Below are 6,404 nucleotides of genomic sequence, written 5' to 3' on the forward strand. Positions count from 1 at the left end.
TGTAAGCATTTGAGTGTATTCCTCTTTGTTGGATTTTGTGCTTGTGTCCGGATGAGACTTATAGGTGGTCTCAAACTAAGTACTTTGATAGTGTGCTCTTGGAATCTATATCTGATCCCTATTTGGTCCCCCCTTGCGGGTGGTTGGATGGGAGCATCACCCTTGAATCATATACCTATGATGTTCGCATGGATGTACGATCCGATAGTGATGACGTTTCTTCTTCTCTTTGCTGGCCTGTCCTGCTTCTTTGGTTTGTGATTGTATTTTTGACAGGGGATATTTTTTTTTCTGTGAATCTTCTGCCTGTTTGTTCTTGGTTGTTTATAATTTAGCTTGTGATGTCTTTGGGTTGTGGTTTTGATTTGCATTTGTGCTATTTTTGTTAGATTGCTTGTTTTTTTGTTTCAGCGGTCTCTCATATAACCTCAATTGTGTTGGAAGAGACCTAAAGCAACAAACAAAAAAAAAAAAAAAATTGGTTCCCAGTTCCCCTATGTCTTACTTTTTCTTGGGTGCTTTATTTGTAATTCTCGAACTTTTTACTATCCCATTTTCTTCCTTTTTACTGGCGCTGATTTAACCTAAATGTGTTGCAAGCGCAGTAAAACCCTTACAAACAAACAAACATAGTTTTTGGAGATGTTTATTTATTTATTTATTTATTTTGTAAATCATCTGTTATCTGTGTAGGTTCCTGACCTCCCATAGTGGACAGGAAGGTCACTTGCTGCATCTTCTATCCCACTGTATCTTTTTTTTTTAATGTTTTAACCTCAGGAATGGGAGACACCCAATGTTTGCCGTCACTTTGCCAGTTTAGATGGCAAACATTGGTTGTCTCCCATTCCTGAGGTTTAAAAAAACCCAATATTTTCTTGGAATTTACAACCGTTCACTTTTTGAAATACACTGGATCCAGCACGGTGTCTCGAATTCTTCGGGACATGCAAAAACGTTCGAGGAAACCGTACATTGCCAGGACGTTTGATGGCGAGGGGGGGTACGGGGTACAATGTGGCTCATCGTTATATTATGATCTTTACCTCGTACCCAAAATATATCTAGTTCGAAAATCCACCGTGTTATGTGGCCGTCAGTAAGACTACTGGTACTAATGGCGAAGTGATAATAAACAGAGAGGTGTATGTATTTTATGAGAAACGCAATGGAGTGTGTGTCTGCATGTGTAATATACTGCATACACACATGTAGTGTAGATAGATACACATATAAGTAACTGTCAATATCACAGACATCAGTGATCGAAATCACCGGGCGCATTTTAAAAAAACAACCTTTAATTCAGTTTTTTAAACTTTGGCTGGGTGAATTTAGTTTGAGGAAACCAACCGTGTTCGAGGAAGGAATGGAACGATAACAAAGAATAATGAGGAAAGAATGCGGGAGTTCGAGGAAACCGTTCTGGAGTGTATTCCCCTTTGTCTTACTTGTGTCATTTGCTTTCAATTGCATATCAAGAACTTTTTTGACTACGTATCCCATTTTCTTCTTTTTAACTGGCGATGAAATGACCCAGAAAAGTCGCAAGTGCCGTTAAACCCATAAAGCAAAAATCAACAAATACCCAGCTTTGCTTTCTCTTTTAATAACCTTTATACTAAACCAATGCCCTGGTAAACAAAACCGACTCGGAATACAATTCATTGGGATACATAGATATGTACAGCAGTTTATTAATACAACAAAGTAATGAGGCATTTTAAAAGTTCACCCCCCCCCCCCCCCCCAAATAAAAAAATAAAATGAATATGAAAATTAAGTCAAATAGATTATCTCGAAATTAATTTATTGTTCTCATGGCAATCTCTCAAGACTGGAGAATTTACTACAATCATTAGATAGTAGAGTATATAATCAATGTAAAATTGGAATAAAAGACAGAAGAACATGCTTATCATGAACACCCTTTAAAAGATAATGAAAATAACGATTGCACGTCTTCCCCATTTTCTCCCCTTATGTTATATTTTCCCTTTAATGAATACATTAACTCTTCTGTAAAGATTTACTGATGTTCAGAACTATTTTTTTTTTCTGCACCGTATTGTTCTTTATAGTTGTGCTCTTCTGTATAAAACCCAAGGCGAAATAGTGACGTTACATATGTACATGTTTTGTATGTCATTTATCACGTAAGGAAGACTATTCATTCCATAATTTCAGCAAGTTACATACCAATTTTTAGTTTAAATTTTATTGTAATTTGGATTTCCAGTACTTCAAAAATAACAGTTGGCAATAATTATTACATTTCATAAATACAGTACTACAGTATTTCCTTTAAAATATAACTCTTTTTTGTTTGTTTGTTTGTTGCTTAAGGTCTCTTCCAACACAATTGAGGTTATATGAGAGACCGCTGAAACAAAAAACAAGCAATCTAACAAAAATAGTACAAATGTAAATCAAAATCATAACCTAAAGATATCATAAACTAAATTATAAATAACCAAGAACAAACAGGCAGAAGATTTACAGAAAAAAAAAATATCTCCTGTCAAAAATACAATCACAAACGAAAGAAGCAGGATAGGCTAGTAAAGAGATGAAGAAACGACATCACTATCGGATCGTACACCCATGCGAACATCATAGGTATATGATTCAAGGGTGATGCTCCCATCCAACCACCCGCAAATATAACTCTAACTCAACAGCACTCTATAATGAACTATGTTCTTCTGGCAATTAAAAACAAAATCAGGAGTTCAACACAAAAATTGTAATGTAAGTACATACATAGTTGAGTATTTTGTTAATGGTAAAATCATTTTTTTAACATGAAAAATGAATGATATGAAACTTGTGATGCTCATGGCCAGCAATCATAGGAAAACTACATTGCACAATCAATAGCTTTAGCACATTAAAAAATATGTAATACAATTTTTTGATTTTTTTTTTTTTTTTTTTTTGGTTATAGATTTCGTAAACAAACATGAGACGAATTACCACAAATTTAGTATAACTAAAACATTGGAAGACAAATGTGTTTTCTTATAAAGTGCTTCACTTATTGCGACTTTGTATTTGGATTTGAATAACACTATTCAATATTAACACTCAAAACATAATTTTAAAAAATAGACAACCGTAAAAAAACAAGACACAAAGGTGGAATGCTCTTAGCTTACAAATTGAATTACGAAAAATATTCATAAACCATAAATTGGAAGACATTGAAATTCAAGTATTATACTTATAAATAACAGTGTGAAATTTAATTTAAGTGTAAGCTTCAATTTAATTACGAAAACAGATATTTGTTTTGAAATTACGGCATTTGTTGTAATCTACTTTAGTTTATAGATTGTAATTGTAAGATGAACTATTTGATGATATCATCAAAATATCAAACATCAAAATAGTAAATATTATTTTACTCATAGAAGTCTTCATAGTATGCAAAGTACTATTCCAGTATTAATAAAATAAAATTTAAACAAAAACAAAACAAACAAGACAATCACGTGCTGACAGCAATTACTGTTTCGAAGTAATGTTTGTAAACATGGCTGAGATGAATCGGAGACATTTTCTCTTTGATAGCAATTACTGTTTCGAAGTAATGTTTGAAACCATGGCTGAGATGAATCGGAGACATTTTCTATTTGATAGCAATAACTTATTCAAAGTAATGTTTGAAACCATGGCTGAGATGAATCGGAGACATTTTCTCTTTGATAGCAATTACTGTTTCGAAGTAATGTTTGAAACCATGGCTGAGATGAATCGGAGACATTTTCTATTTGATAGCAATTACTGTTTCGAAGTAATGTTTGTAAACATGGCTGAGATGAATCGGAGATATTTTCTATTTGATAGCAATTACTTATTCAAAGTAATGTTTGAAACCATGGCTGAGATTAATCGGAGACATTTTCTATCATCAAATTATCTTGGCATAGATTGATTGCACTACATGCTTTGTGTGGAGTTTTGTACAGTAAAACAGTTTTCATGACAGAATATTTGGAGGGTGGACAGGACAATTAATTCACTATCCTATATTTTTATTTTTATAAAAAAGAAATAGAAAATCCCTTTTATAAAGGCAAGAATAACCTTATTTGATTTGAAATCGCATTTTCTCTCAAGACATGTACTGTATCTTGCAATAATTGCAAACCTATCAATTTTCACAAAGAGAAATGAAACAGCGATGTAACACATTTCTGCTCTCCCGATGAAAAGTAGTAAGATTTTCTGTCAGAGTCAGTTTAGAGTTCAGATTTAGACGGAAAAAATCGATTCAAGCGTGTATCTGATAAAATACATTTAGAAAGACTGTATTCATAAAATTATTAAAATCCAGTGGTTAGTTTTCACATCAGAATTTAAAAAAATTACAACTGCCTTTGTGACTACTGTTATTTACTGTTCTGTAGATGTTTGACTTAAATGAAGAGCAACTAATTTTGAAACGTATTATACAAAACAAAATATAGACGTCTTTAATAGAGAGAAATGAAGGTGTTGCGGTTAAATGTACTTCAATAAAATGAGTACCTAAAATACATCATTAATTTGCTTTTTATATAACATGTATTGCTTTAGAACTCAGTGGAAAGGACATTGCCAATTATATTTTGTTTGTAAATAAGAAAGCTTAATATCACCATGTTAAAAACATTAAAATGAAAACTAATTACTAGATACATAGAAAATTTAATTCTCAACCGTATTTGCACGTTGCACAATTATAAGTGTATACTGACGGCAATACTGCATTTATCAGACTTTTGATAGTTTATCTTACAAGTATATACTGACGGCAACACTGCATTTATCAGACTTTTGATAGTTTATCTTACAATTACAATCTATAAACTAAAGTACAACAAATGCCGTAATTACAAAACAAGTAATATAGGATTTTGAATGACATGCAAGATGTTCACAACATTCATGAAATTGAATACTTGTCTTGATTTCGTTGTGTTTCGCTCAAGGCTCACCTTAAATATAATGGCCAGAAATGTTAATGTGTATTCAAGGAAACAAACATTTGTTTATCAATGTCATGGCAGATGGACAAATATAGACATGTCAAAATTGGAAGTAAAAAAAAAAATGGAAGGAATGAAACACTTTTGAAACACAAAGAAGATAGACAAATAACATTGATCTAGGGGTTGGTTCTGAGCTCAAAAGACATACTGGAGTAAATTCAATTGATCTCCTTTTGTCTGATAGACATGTTAAACATGGAAGTAAAATTAAAATGGAAGGAATGAAACACAATTGATATCGGGCTTGGTTCTGAGCTCAAAAGATAGACTGAAGTAAATTCAATGGGCATGATCTATATATTAACTTTCCATGTGCTCGAGGTCATTGGTCACATTACAAAATGTGCTCAAAGTGGCCCACTTAGTGAAAAGTGTTCACAGCTTCTTAAATATCTAACATCACGATTGGTCACTTGGTTCAGCTTGGCACATGGGTATGTTTATAACATTTGTAAACAAAGCAGCGTGTTTACATTTGTTTAGAAATATCCAATCGTTGGACAGCAACAAATGATGTCATTGATGACCTGGTTGGACGAAAACATGAATATAGATCACTCCCATCGATCTCCTTTTGTCTGACTGAACTGGGTTAGTCTTTCATTTCCTTATAACTCTCTCCTTACCAGCAATTTTCAGGACTTTCCCCAAAACTTCACACCAAACTAACAAAAATATATTTTTTAGCACTCAGACATAATAGCAGTAAAGTTCTTGCGATACAGAATTTCTTTTGCAAAACATGCTCTACAACACACTGTTCATTTTCTTTAAATTTTATGATGTACAAAAGACATTTAAATAAGAAAAATGTTGGTTGTATGTGACCATTTTCCTATGCGTGGAGAGGGTTACACTATTTTGCTGCTTGAAGAAGTGAATTTTAAAAAATGGATTAGAAACATCGAATTGATTCATAGGGACAAATGATTTTATTCCTCGTGTTTTGTTACAAAAGCAATGTAAATGTTGCTGCTTGAAGCTTTAAGAAATAAATAACAATGTAAAATTAAATGCAAGCTTCAATTTAATTACAAAAACAGATCAAATGCACGTTTCGGGTTTCCCCTTTATCAACAAAACATGATGAATGAAACACAACAGATGCATGAGATAATGTGTTAGTGGCGTTGTCAAGATGAATTTAAACTACCACATTCATCCTGTTTGTTGATAAAGGGGAAACCCGGAACGTTCATTTGATATGTTTTTGTAATTAAATTGAAGCTTACATTCAATGTCACATTGTTATTTATTAGTTGACAAAAGTGAACCATGCAACGCCACCTATGTTGTCTTTGTAAATTTTATTGAAGCTTCTGCTCTAGTTATAGTTATTTATTTACATTTCCGGTTCCTTTTAGTGTG

General features: G+C 32.7%; 1 protein-coding gene across 1 annotated transcript in view; it reads right to left on the reverse strand.

Annotated features, from left to right (window-relative positions):
• Positions 1-1,791: 1,791 nt before the first annotated feature.
• The window catches only part of LOC144967130 (uncharacterized), a 78,617-nt gene continuing 74,004 nt past the window's right edge, over positions 1,792-6,404 (reverse strand). The window contains exon 33 of the mRNA XM_078903980.1: positions 1,792-6,404. This exon is cut by the window's right edge and continues 325 nt beyond it. The gene's annotated coding sequence lies outside the window, so the exon portion shown is untranslated.

This window comes from Berghia stephanieae, chromosome 3 (genome assembly GCF_034508935.2).
Source record: "Berghia stephanieae isolate SIO BIC M18660-M18661 chromosome 3, UCSD_Bste_1.3, whole genome shotgun sequence".
In the NCBI taxonomy this organism is placed as follows: Eukaryota; Metazoa; Mollusca; class Gastropoda; order Nudibranchia; family Aeolidiidae; genus Berghia; species Berghia stephanieae.